This window comes from Octopus bimaculoides, chromosome 4, assembly GCF_046866305.1.
Source record: "Octopus bimaculoides isolate indiv1 chromosome 4, ASM4686630v1, whole genome shotgun sequence".
NCBI lineage: Eukaryota > Metazoa > Mollusca > Cephalopoda > Octopoda > Octopodidae > Octopus > Octopus bimaculoides.
In genome coordinates, this window is record NC_142931.1 from 14,490,406 (window position 1) to 14,505,405 (window position 15,000).

A 15,000-nucleotide genomic window follows, 5' to 3' on the forward strand; every position below is an offset into this window, starting at 1 on the left:
CTTCATAATCGTCAATTTCATAGTCTTCACAGTCTCATCATCATGGATGAAACCTTTTATTGTTGTATGCAACTAATTCTTTCCAAACAGACATATAATCTTCAGCAGAATCTAGCATCCAATTTTGTTTGAACGATTAGCTTAAATGTTTCGGCTGTATTTTTGATGAGATCGACAGAAACGTTGGCAAATAACATATAGAAAATTTACTGTTTCTAAGGCATATAACAAGCATGAGAAAATATCTTAAATCTTTTGCCTGTTTCAATCGTTATACTGCGGCCATGCTGGGCAACTGCCTTGAAGGATTTTAGTAAAAAGAATTAATCCTAGTACTTTTTTTTTTATTTTAAACCCTTGTACATAACCTATCTTTTGCCGAACGACTGTGTAATGGTAAGGGGAGAGAAAACACAAAAACCGCTCCGATATTTATGTGTGTGTGTGTGTGTGTATGGGTGCGAGCGTGCGTGTGTAAGTCGCCATAAGCTATTCTATAACGGCTACCTCTGATGAGCGCAGGATTACATGATCGGACTGTTACATTAACACTCCCTTGAATCCCTAGCACGAAACCTATTTGTAGGATCGGCCGTAAGGGATATGTAATACTTTACACTTTGACATATATATACATATCTTATTTTTATCTGTTGCAGTTCTTAGACCGCGACCGTACTGAAGCACCTTTTTGAAGAACTTTTAGTTGAATGAATCGACATCATTTTCTTAAGGCTGATACTTATTCTATTGGTCTTTATTCATACTATAGATCTCGTTTGCTAAACCGCTAAGTTACAGGGACGTAAGCAAGCCAAAACCGATTTCCAAACGTTGGTGAGGACACGGGGTAGGGACACAGACACAAAGACACCTCTCACACACAAACACTTGCACACGAACACACACACACACACACATATGAGAGGCTTATTTTTCACCTTCTGTCGACCACACTCACGCACAGTGTTTTTGTTGGCCCATACTATATTAGAAAACACTCAACCAAGGTGTCATGCAGTGGGATTGAACTCGTATCTACGTGGATGGAATACATACTTGTTAGCACACAGTCACGCTTGAGTATCATATGAGAAACAAAAAACTAATAAGCTTAATAAGCTTAATAAGCTTAATCTCGGAAAGCACTGTTCTGTAGTTTGAAATGTATCCAACACCCAATTAATATACATGGCATCGGCATCTACTAAATATATTACCCGATATTATTTACATTATTTACATTCGACGGATATTTGTCCTAATCTTGTTTGTTGTTAACACAACTTTTCGGCTGATATACCCAGCAGCCTTCTTCAGGTGCCTTGGGGAAATTTCGAACCTGGGTTTATTATTATTATTATTATTGTTGTTGTTGTTGTTCAGGTCACTGCTTGGAATCGAACTTGGAATGTTGGGATTAGCTGCCCGCGCTCTTAACAACTACGCCATATATCCGTCGAATATAAATAATGTAAATAATGTACATAATTCCTCATCTCTTAAATCTAGAACTGTATATTACAGGAATTGGAAGCTTCGAAAATTGACTTACAAAATAATTTTCTATATGACGAAATTTTAACCAACAAATCCTTTATATAGTAATTATTACAAAACATAATTCATATAAATTTGTTTATGAATACGATAAATATTGCACTATATTATATTAAACAAACCTGTTTTATTATTCTCTGAAGTATCTACATGAACATATCACTTGTATGTCAGATAAATAACCAGTCATACACATACGGGCACACACATATATAGAAGAAAAGATAGATAGATAGATAGAGAGAGAGAGAGAGAGAGAGAGAGAGAGAGAGAGACGTGACAGATAGATAGATAGATAGATAGATAGATAGATAGATAGACATAGATAGAGATATATATACACATAAATACACAAGCATATTTAATACATTGTGTGATAGTCAAAGATAGTTACATTGTGTGATATACATATATATATATATATATATATCAATGTCTGATATTCAAAGATATATCTATATATATATATATATATATATATATATATATATATATATATATATATATATATATATATATATATATGAAACTTATGCATTGCTCAAAGTAAAATGTAATTACATTCAATGAAAGAAAATATATTCACTTCAATTAAGAACGAAGCCTATAAAGAACAATTTCACGATAATTACATAACTTATTGAAATTTTATTGCCGTTGTCAACACGTCTTTCTAAATTCTGGATACAAAAGAATAGAACAACTGGTTTGTTCCAGCTTTTCTTGTTGAAAATGATGGACACTTTTGGTACATATCATAATAATTCTAATTTAATACACAAATTGTATAAATTTCTGTCTTAATATGTAAAATATAAATATTCGCCATTGATAGATAATTGTTTCATTTATGTCTTAGGATATATTAGATTATGGCGGATGTAGACAGGTTCTCAGACAACATTCTAAAGCTTCATATTATTTTGTTATTCATGATTGTTGTAGATTCTTTTATGTACAACAACATTGTTTGACGATATTGACTTGTATGTTATAGCTTTATATATGTTATTAAAGCGCCAAGCATTACACCTCGTAGATCTTAATTCCATATATAGATCAACATAGTCGCACACACTTACAAAACGCGCGCCCACACGAACATATATATATATTTATATATATATATATATATATATATATATATATGTGTGTGTGTGTGTGTGTGTGTATGTGTGTGTGTGTGTATGTGTGTGTGTGTGTGTGTGTGTATGTGTGTGTGTGTGTATGTGTGTGTGTGTGTGTGTGTGTATAGTTTGTTTTGTTTTTACAAAGAACACTTTTAAAATTAATAAATGTCAAGAAAATATTTCCATAAATGTTTTGACTGTATCAAGTATTACTGCCAAAGCTTTTAAATATTTAAAGAAATGTTACAAGTTTACAATGACACTGACAAGATCAAAACCATCTGTGAATATGAATGGACGTTTAAGAATTTTTAGGAATTTTTCGAAAAAAAAAACTGATGAATCTCACACAGACATATGACTCAGATAAACATTTCGAGAAATGGTAAAAAAAAAAAAACCCGTAGATCCAGATGTAAAGTAGAAACTTGTTGTCATTAAAAAACACTACAGAGACTTCGAATATGACCAGCGTGATAGTAATAACGACGGAACATTCCGATGTACAGGATATATTTGAGGAATGGAATTCATTTGCAGAATGAAGCGGATAAGAGGAATCAGATAATGTTGTGTAATAGTTTATTATTGGGGAAAAAGTAAAGTTCTTTCCCGAGTCATATGGACCCGTTGTGTCATTTTCCCGGTTTCCATGCTGTGTATATTCCCTACCTGGATGGGACGTCGATCCGTCGCGGGATAAATTATTTATTCCAGCTGAGTGAACTGGATCAATATGAAATGAAGTGTTTTGCAAAAAAAAAGCGTTTTTTTAAAAAATCTACAAACTCGTGGAGAAAAGAAACCCGTCGTGTATATATATATATATATATATATATATATATATATATATATATATATATATATATATATATATGTATGTGTGTGTGTGTGTGTGTGTGTGTGTGTGTGTGTGTGTGTGTGTGTGTGTGTGTCTATGAGTTTGTGTTTGTGTGTCTGTGTTTGTCCCCCCAACATCGCTTGACAACCGATGCTGGTGTGTTTACGTCCCTGTAACTTAGCGGTTCGGCAAAAGGCACCGATAGAACAAGTACTAGGCCTACAAAGAATAAGTCCTGGGGTCGATTTGCGCGACTAAAATGCGGTGCTCCAGCATGGCCATATTCAAATGACTGAAACAAATAAAAGAGTAAAAGGGTAAAAGAGTTACTTGTTTAGAAAATGTTGTTATTGTAATGGTAATAGATTTAGCGTTGCATCTCGAGGGGTGGCCAATGTGTCACTAATAAATACACGCATTTGTTCTATTTTACACATTTTCACCATTTAACAAATAAAATTGAAAATGTGAAATGGAACCAATGTGTGTCTTTATTATTGCCATAACTACCCACCCGAGGTGCAATAAAATCTGTCTCAACACACCAGTTCTTATCAAGTACCTTGGCAAATCCAATACGATTCCGAGTCGGTTTACTACACATTTTCACCACGCTCATTGAAAGTACAAATAGGGAACTGTATGATTCTTTGACTGTAAAAAAATAATTAAATTTCTTACAGATCACAATTTACCACCTTATAAAATACACATTAAAGAATTTTTTCCTGGGTAGAATATACTCATCAGGGCTAGAATGTTTTACATAGTTTGTTTACTCAAGAGCGACTGACCTGAAACTGATCAATGAGGGTACCAAAAATAATCCTTTGTCCTAGAGGAACAAGGCCTGGAATTATCTAGGGGTGGGACGTAATTAATTAGATCGACTCTAGTATCAACTGGTATTTATTTCATCGATCCCAAAAGGTTGAGAAGTAAAGTCAACCTCGGTAGAATTTGAACTTAGAGACGAACGAAATGCTGGTAATTATTTTGTCCGGTGGGTTAACGACCCTATAACCAACCGATCATAGGAAGACAACATGAACAACTACCGAGACAGAATGTTCTGTGACATTAAATTTTGTTGATTTGAAGAAGATATTGAATAATGTAAAGCACAGGAAAACTCAGCAGGTAGTCATGTTATGAATTTATGTCTATGCGAATTAAACAAAAAGACATGAATGAACCGTAAACGTACTACTTAAGAGAAAACGGTTAATATTTACCAGATATTACTTCAATTGTCTTCTTGTTGCCCAGTTCATCTTATTAGTAACTTTTAGACTAAAGACAGGTACCAATTTATCTACAGAATATAGTGTAGAAACTGACGTCATGAATACTTGCTCATAAGTAGATAAGAACAGACAGAGGAACAAAGTTGCCATTTTATACATCGTCTAGAAATAATAATTAACTTAGATCTATAGTAAAATAATTATTTCTACTAGAAGCACAGGGCCTCAAATATTGGAGAAGGGATTAAGTCGATTACATCGACCCCGTGCGTAACTGGTACTAATTTATCGACCCCGAAAGGATAAATGGCAAAGTCGACCTCGGCGGAATTTGAACTCAGAACGTAACGGCAGACGAAATACCGATAAGCATTTCGCCCGATTTGCTAACGGTTCTGCCAGGTCGCCGCCCTGAACCTTAAAGAAAACAATATTTTTTTCTACTCTAGGCACAAGGCCCGAAATTTTGGGGGAGGGGGCCAGTCGATTAGATCAAATCCAGTACGCAACAGGTACTTAATTTATCGACTCCGGAAGGATGAAAAGCAAAGTCGACCTCGGTGGAATTCGAACTTAAGACGTAAAGACTGTCGAAATACCGCTAAGCATTTCGCCCGTCGTGCTAAAGTTTCTTATTTCTTTATTGCCCACATGGGGCTAAACATAGAGGGGACAAACAAGGACAGACAAAGGGATTAAGCCGATTACATCGACTCCAGTGCGTAACTGGTACTCAGAGCATAAAGACAGACGAAATACCGCGAAGTATTTCGCCCCGCGTGCTAACGTTTCTACCAACTCGCCGCCTTCGTATGCGCAGATATTCTTTTCTACTCCAGGCACAAATCCCGAAATTTTGTTGGAGGTGGGCAGTCGATTAGATCGAATCCAGTACGCAACTGATACTTAATTTATTAACCCTGAAAGGATGAAAGGCAAAGTTGACCTCGGCGGAATTTGAACTCAGAACGTAAAAACAGATGGATTACTGGTAAGCATTTCCTTAGGCTTACTAACGATTCTGCCTGCTCACCGCCTTGAACTGTAATAAAACAATAATAATTTTAAGATAGAGTATTGGCAGGATCTTTTGAATATCGATGAAATGCCAAAGTCTTTTCACCAACTGAACTGATATTCCTCCGGGTTCAACTTTGCCTATCATTCGTTTCGTGTCGATTAATTAGTGTACCAGTAAAGTACTGCGGTCCATATAATCAACTCAGCTCACTCGCACTCAAAATTTCTGTCTTTGTGCTTAACTTACAATCAGATACTCTTTTGTTCAAGCCTGCAAGCTGGCAGAATCGTTTTCACGCGGGCGAAATGCGTAGCAGTATTTCGTCTTCCGTTACGTTCTGAGTTCAAATTCCGCCGAGGTCGACTTTACCTTTTATCCTTTCAGGGTCGAGCAAATAAATACCAGTTCAACACTGGCGTCGATGTAATTGAATCATCCCCTCTCCCAAAAGTTCTATGCGGTTATTGTTTCAACTACTTGCATTCTGAGTTCAAATCCTGTCGAAGCTAACCTTCCCTGGCATTCTTTTTCTCTCAATGAGTCTATTACTCGAGTCAATATCACATGACTACTTTTTCCTTCATCTAAAATTCCTACACTTGAACTCAACGTAGACACAATTATTATTTAATGCTATACATTTTCATGTGTAAAACCTCAATAGAATGGAATAGAAGTTGTTCCTGATATAGGCACAAGACCAGGAGTATAGACACAAGAACAGAATAGGAGAAAAGGAGTCGATACCATTCCACTAATCTTTAATGGCACTTTTTTCATCGACTCCAGAGGGATAAATGATAATATTGATTTCTGAGTTGAACAAAGAACGTACAGAGAGGGGAAAATACTGCAAGGCATTTTTTCCCATGCTCTACGAATTACTGCTAACTTACTGCCTTATTATAATGTAAATAGTGCGTTCAATTATCTTCGGAAACAATGCATAGGACCCACACAGAAAATATATGACATTCTTCACCATGTACTGTATGTTTCGATATAGAAAATGCGAACATTCTCTTAAGTCGATCTGACAAATTTAAGTCGTAAAGATGAGGCAACCCTTGCTGTGGCCGATATATTGAGGCATTGCTCGGCAGATGATTAATTTCTTGCCTTACATCATAAATCTACAACCAGGTTTATAATCTGGTAGGAACCAATAGATGTTGGAATGTTTAGACAGGTTCTTTCTGCAAAGCAACGTTATATGAAATTTTCGGAAAAATCTAAAACTTTGTTTAATATACAGAATTACGTGTTCCTAAGTGAACGTCTATGTACTTACATTATCTGTATCTCAATCGGAGAACAAATAAATTATCACATTTTAGCAGATAACTTCAGCAAGAGATTAGAAACCAGGATTTACTTGCTGTCAGAGGAAAATTACGGCGACACCCTTTCATGAAAATGAATTCAAAGAACGAAAACAAATATTAGACGAGAAAATTTAAAATAAATCTAAATTGAATAAATTACCGATGTTGGTGTTCCTTATCAGACGTAGATGTCTTCAAACAGGTTTCGCTTCTGTTGTGTGTGTTTTATTAGATGTTTGTTTTCTACTGATTTAATAGAGGAAAATTCATCAAGATAAAGGCATAGACATGATGTAGTCAGTTGTTCATTATGTCCCACCACGAAATCTAACGTTTAACTTCACTGGCATCTAAAACAGATAAATCCATTTAATTCAATGCTGTAGACTTAGAAAATTTGTCGGTGTCAGTGAACAGAGGATATGCATTAAGTAGCATATGTCATGTATCGCCATTGCAATCACCTCTGCCACCGCAAAACATCATCACAACCACCACAAACGACACAAACATTCCCTTCCCTCCCTCTTCGCCAATAATCCACCACGACCACCACCACCATCGCCACCACCCAGCTGGCTTAGTTTATGAAACCGTCCATTTAATCGATACCGAAATATCCAGACGTCGTGACGTGACGAAACTGTGAGGAAATGACGCGCAAACATTCCAGTTCCTTGCCGCCTGACTGGCACCTACTATTTTCGCAAGCATTCTCTCATTTCTAGCTTGTTCGTTCGACATTCATATCTCTTCGGTTTAATAATTCATCCTTTCGTTCTTACATTTTTTATTCTCTCCTCTCTTTCTCTGCTCCTCCAATCTAATGATATATTAAATTTCTTTGTTAATATTTTTCATTTTTATCTTTCCTTTGTTATGATATTTGGTGTATATTCTCCTTTGTTTTTATCCAGCTTTTCTTCCTACAATTTATTATATTTATTCTAATATTTTCCTTCTCATTCTACCAGCTGCCATATTATCGCCGCGTCTGCTTAATAATGAGTTGTGTTCTCTGCAGATTTTTATGTATTTATTATTTTGGTTCATATTTATTCCGTTTTTGTTCCAGAGCCTCTGTCCCTCTACTGCGACCAGTTATTGTTGTTTTAGACACACAATCTCTTATTGTTATAATATTCATATCGGCTGCTATTTTGTTTTAATATCAACCTCACTTTCTAAACGTCTATTTAGCTATTTATCTAATATAGACATGGTTATTGTGTACGTTTATACATGTGTATATATATATATATATATATATATATATATATATATATATACGCATACATATACATATATATATATATATATATATATATATATATATATATATATATGTATATATATATATATGCATGTATATATATATATACATATATATATATGTATATATATATATATATATATATATATATATATATATATATATATATATATATATATATATATATATATATATGTATGTATATATATATATATATATATATATATTTATATATATATATATATATATATATATATATATACATATATGTATATGTATATGTGTATATATATATATATATATATATATATATATATATATATATATATATATATATATATATATATATATATATATATATATATATATATGTATATATATATATGTATATATATATATGTATATATATATAGAAATATATGTACATATATATATAAATATATATATATATATATAGAAATACATGAAAATATATAATTATATATATATATATATATATATATACGTACATACATAAATAAGTTACATACAAACGCACACACACACACACGTATATATAAGTTACATGTAATGTAAAATATAACATCGTAATTAATGTTTTGTGAAATATGTTAGTCAAAAACTACTTCTAGTTTGGGTGTGATATTAATATTTTCGTTATTTGCGCATGGGCTAAATATTGAGAGAACGGATATAGACAATTAACAATTACAGGTATATTATTTGTTAATTTATCGGCCATTAAAACGGGTAGAATAGAAAAACGAATTTCGTGTAGATTTGAACTTTGCGTATTGAGAGATGTTAAAACAAATAACCTCAGTAAATTAGTATAAACCTAACATACTTTTTTTTATTTTTCATTAAAATAATCATTCCACGCAACTACGATAGCCAAAAGCCCCCATATTTACATAGTAAGCACTTTAATAGCGGAAGGAACCGACCCTAGAAATCATCTTAAGCACCCTAAATTTTTTTGTCGTCCTTTTTATATTTCTTTTAACGCCTCTACCTTTAACCGTTACTATCAGTGTTCGAATTTTGCGCCGACGAATGCGCACGTTTCTGGAAAATATCTTTTGTTTTACTTTTTTGTAGCTTTTGCAGCTTTTGTGGCTTTGCATGATCATTCAGTCTCTACAGTCCACACTGGCAACTACCGCATATCGGGGCCTCGTCACTACTTTTTTCGCAATCCATTAATATTGTGCCAAAATACACCAGGAGTTTATATCCTCGGCAGCGCCTTTAAATATCGTCCTGGTGTTACGTTGAAAAATATACTGAGCTGTAAAGGTATTGGTGGTTTTGATTCATATCACTGCACTTTGTCTCATTACTTTGTCTGATTACGGCCTTTGTCTGATTAAAACCTCAAAACTGCCTTTGTCTGATTAAAGCCTCATTACGGCCTCAATGCCGAAACAGAGGCAGAGTAACACACGTTTCACATGTTGCTCGGATGAGTATTGACTCATACTTTGGCTAGAACTTATTTCAATGGATTTTTAGAGGGTACATAGAAGGTCACTCCTATTTCATTGACGAACACGTGTATCAACGTTTTTCTTTACCACTTTTTGGAAAATAAATTCTAGAATAAAAGGGAGAGAGTTTTGGCAATAAAGTTCTACCGAACTTCGGTCTCCAAGACGAAAATATTAAACTCAATCTGTTTCCTGTTTGATGCGACGTTTGCAAACATGGCGAAAATTATGTTGTCGCTATAATACTCTTGTTGTTTTGCAAGAATTTATATATAAACTGTTTTTTATAAGAGACAGCTGATACATCATCCTGCTTTTTAAATGTTCCTATTTTCATTTATGATATTTTCCAGTTTATGTTTGATACCAATGTAAAACCTTTTACTTATTTATTTTATTTATTGCATTTATTTCTTCCGTTGGAGAAGGTTTCTGCTTGACATTTTGTTTAGATTGTCGGCTCCAAGAAGATTATTTTTAGAAACCTTTTTTTTTATATAAATATTACAGGAAGTAAACGAAAATTCTCACACCTTTGACTAAAAAGACGACATACTCGGTGCACTGAGACATTAATACTAATGTAATTTTTGAAAAACGCGACAAATTGTATCCATTGATCGAGGCAAACATGAAAATCAAGAAGAAGCTTCTATCTGGCGGCACATCTTACCATCTTCTCGTTCGCCAAGTACCGACCGAGATTTTATAAAACTTTGTTCCCTGAAAATGTTCTAGGTCAATAAAGAAAATAATAATCCTGCAAATTCAAAAGATGAAGAAATGGATTAACAAAATAACAAACATAAAGGACTGAATATCATACAGTAGAGGAAAAAGGGACGATGAAAATTAGTAACAGAAAACAGCAGTTCGAAGAAAAGAAGTTATCCGAATAAAATGACTTATGACTGACACGAATCTCAACAGGCAGACGATGCTCCTGGGAAGAGAAGCAAGTGACTTTTTAAATATCTTCTCTAAGGAAAATACTCTAGAAAATTCATCTGGGCAATGGGTGATGGTGGTGGTGCTGCGATATTTGATGGTGGTAATTCTCCATGCTATGAGAGATTTCTTTTCTACAGCCGCGGCGGTGGAAACACTCCTAGTATTAATGAATGTGCATGTGACATTTTTATATTTGTTCGTTGTTGTTGTTGTTGTTGTTGTTGATGTTGTTGTTTATGGATGTAATGTTTCCGTTCGGCACACTTTTACAGAAGCTCTGAAATTCAGGAACTCGAGTGTCCGAAACGAACTAAAAAATCTACGTGTGATGAACCATGCACTTGTACCGGTGTCAATTTGATGCAGGACATAAACTGATGTGCAACACGAACAAATCACCTGTGCATGTTGTTGAGCCAAGAATAGCAGAACTGTCTTTCTCGGATTCTAAAGACCTCCATTGCACTATATTCTTTGAAGATCTTCTTTATTATAGGCAAATTATAGATAATTGTTACGGTAAAAAACTGTAACGTTGTCTAATGACAGCTTCAGGTTAGTGTTTTCAACAGATCGTAGCACAAGTTTCAATGTCTATTCTGGCTCGCTAATTAAATTCTGCCACGTGATGATATGGATTTAATATCAATTTATAAACGTGTGCGCGCACGCATACACACATACACACGCACACCTACGCGGACACACCCACACGCACAAGCATACACATACACATACTTATTGCATATACAACTATGCTTGTATATATATATATATATATATATATATATATATATATATATATATATATTTATATTTATATATATATATATATATATATATATATATATATATATATATATATATATATATATATATATATATATATTTATATATATATATATATATATATATATATATTTATATATATATATATACAGTATATATATAATAAATTTGTATATATATATATATATATATATATATATATATATACAAGCATATGTTTGTATTCACATATGTATAAATATATATGTGTATATATATATGTATGTGTGTGTATATAAATGTGTTTGCGTATATATATGTGTGTGTGCGTATATATATATATATATATATTCATAATTATTCTCTGTGTGTGTGTGTGTGTGTGTGTGTGTGCTATGCTGAATGGCGCTTTATGTCACTGCAAATACCACGGGTCACTTCTCTCATTAGGAGATTAATCCCACTTTGGGAAATGATCGTTGACGCTTCGTAGTTCTCAGCTTGTAGTCAATATTTGCTCAATTCCGACATCAAGGGACCAACCTTCCATTGCTGGCGTATGCATTACAATAATATTTTCAGTACTAACATTAGCAATACTGTTGACATTTACAAAAAATGGCACGTTAACGCGTCTGGCAAAGTTTCTTTTCTTAAAGCTGTTGATTCCGAATCGAACTTACGGCATCGCTGGTGATTTGATTCGAGGATAATTGAAATATTAATACATGACATTAAAGTAGTAGAATGTATTTCATTTCTGAGGGATCACCTTAAACTGGAAACGAGATACTTAAGCAAACCAGTAGGCCATTCTATTGTGAGAAGATTACATTTCATTTATTACACTCGTTAAGGCTTGAACATCACAACTACTAGTCTCCTCTATAAAACTGAAAGTTTGTATAATGGAATGATGCCTCGGTGATCCCTCTCTGGACGGGGGATCACTCGGCTCGCCGGTGATGAAGAGCGAGGCTATCCGCGTAAAAAAAAATAAGACGGCGAGCTGGCAGAAACATTAGCATGCCGGGCGAAATGCTTAGCAGTATTTCGTCTGCCGCTACGTTCTGAGCTCAAATTCCGCCGATGTCGACTTTGCCTTTCATCCTTTCGGGGTCGATTAAATAAGTACCAGTTACGCACTGGGGTCGATGTAATCGACTTTATCCGTTTGCCTGTTTTTGTTTGTCCCCTCTGTGTGTAGCCCCTTGTGGGCAGTAAAGAAATAAGAATGATGCCTAGGTATGTTCCTAGACTCGTAAGACCATACTTTCTCAGTTTCCATGGCCGAGGTGGCAACTGCTCCTGTGAACGGGACGCTAGTCCATCGCAGAATTACTTATTTACATGTGAATGAACTGCGACAGCGTGAAACGAAGTGCTTCACTTAAGAGCGAAAGGTCGTGGCTTAACAGTAATCTTATTCGGCTAACGATTGTTTGGTCCGTTTGAGAAAGACACTTTACTTTCAGGCCACTGAGATGGCGAAAATGAGGAGTACTTGTATTTCAAATGGTCAGCCTTGTCATATGCTGTGTTACGTTGAATCATCCTGAGAACTGCGTTAACAGTACGTGTGTCTACGGAGTGCTCAGCCACTTGCACGTTAATTCGACGAACAAGCTGTTCTGCTGATCAGATCAACTGGAACGCTCGTGGTCGTAACACCGGTCTGTGAATCGAAACCACGACGTTGCGATAGTGAGTGCAATCCCTTAACCACTAGGCCACACGCAGCCACGACTTAATTAGTGCTGGCAAGTAATTCATGACAGGATATTAAATTTGAAGAGCCAAGTGTAAAAGTAGAAAAATAGAAATTCTTGAATCATTTAAGAAAAGAGATACGGGGAACCTGATTATTCTATTGTTATGCAAATGTTAGTTCGAATGTGATAACGAGAAGAATCAATTTATTATAGTTCAAATACGAAAATTTCCAATGAAGGAAATGATCGTGTAATCAAATAGTTTTCTCGAAACATAGTCGTTACTAATATATTAAATAAAACCCATTTACATTTTCATGATTATCCCTCAACAGGCATTTCTTTTTTTTTTTTTACGTACATAAATAATCCAGTTCAAAACAGAATGAATGTCATTCACTCACACCTCGTGTTCTTATACAGCAGACATATTTTTTGTCCTTATAATAATAAAAAGAAAAGTTGCTTAAATTATAGGTTTGCTTCTTCTAAAACTCATCATTAGTATCGCTAGAATATTTCCATCTCTATAGCAATAACAAACAAACAGTTAAATATTTATATTCGTAACCTCTTTGAAACGCAAGATTATAGCAGTGTTTTACAATGAGGATTCTTACGGTCTCGTATCTTTGAGTTGTAACTCAACCGCTTATCGGTCAAGCAAAGCAACATCCTTTATCGAAAGTGGTTAGTGGCTGGTAATAATGGCAGCAGTAGAATACGAAATTAAAAACGCTAAAAGAACAGATATTACAAAAATGTTGTCAATGCGGTATTGAAACATTATAATGTTTGGTGGCAGCGGTTTTAATGGTAACAACGATCGATGTTTCCGGATAACGAAACGGATTGTAGAAGGGAGCGAAGATGGAAGACAAATATGTTAATGAAACAGAAAACACGAAGAAAAATCAAGAAAAATAAAACCAACAAAAAAAAACTAATTAAACAAAATATAAATAACTGGGGAAAAAATCAGACAAAAACTAAAATGAGAGAATGATGAGAAAATCGAGAGATAAAGCAACACAAACTGAATAAATACGAAATGCAATTTGAAATTTGAGATCATTTCCCAGGATATTGTGAAATAGCCGTTGTGTTTGACTTAATCGACTTGTTTTCTCAGCTGTGTTATTTACCAGTGTGGAACGAGTTCTTCATGGCGGCCATGACAGATAGGAGGCCAGGGATTATGTTCCGTTAATTTCAAGATATTGAAGTGTGTGTAGTAGGTTTGGCATTATTAAATTAGGAAGGTAGAAGTGGGAAGGTGACGGGAGTTTGTGGAAAATGAGTTAAGAAAGAGAATTGACAAGGCGAAACAGTGTAGACATTTTAAGAATGGCAAAGGGCAAAAGGGTGATTTATTGAAAAGCAACACGAGGCTCGATTGAATAGTGGAGAAAGACAAGCAGAGAACGTAAGAGTGAGAGATGGAATGTGAGAAATGAATGAATGTGGAAATCGAAGGAGATATATAGAGAGCGGACGAAAGATAATGTAAGAAATAATTTGAAAGAAAGACAGTAAAGGAAAAAGAGAACCACATATGCAGATGCAGCTTACAGAAAGAAAGAGAGAGAGCGGATTAGGTGTAGTGATAGTGACGTAATGTTTCGAGAGAATCTGGAATTAAACGGACAGACACTCGAATAAGAAACACAATATGGAAACAC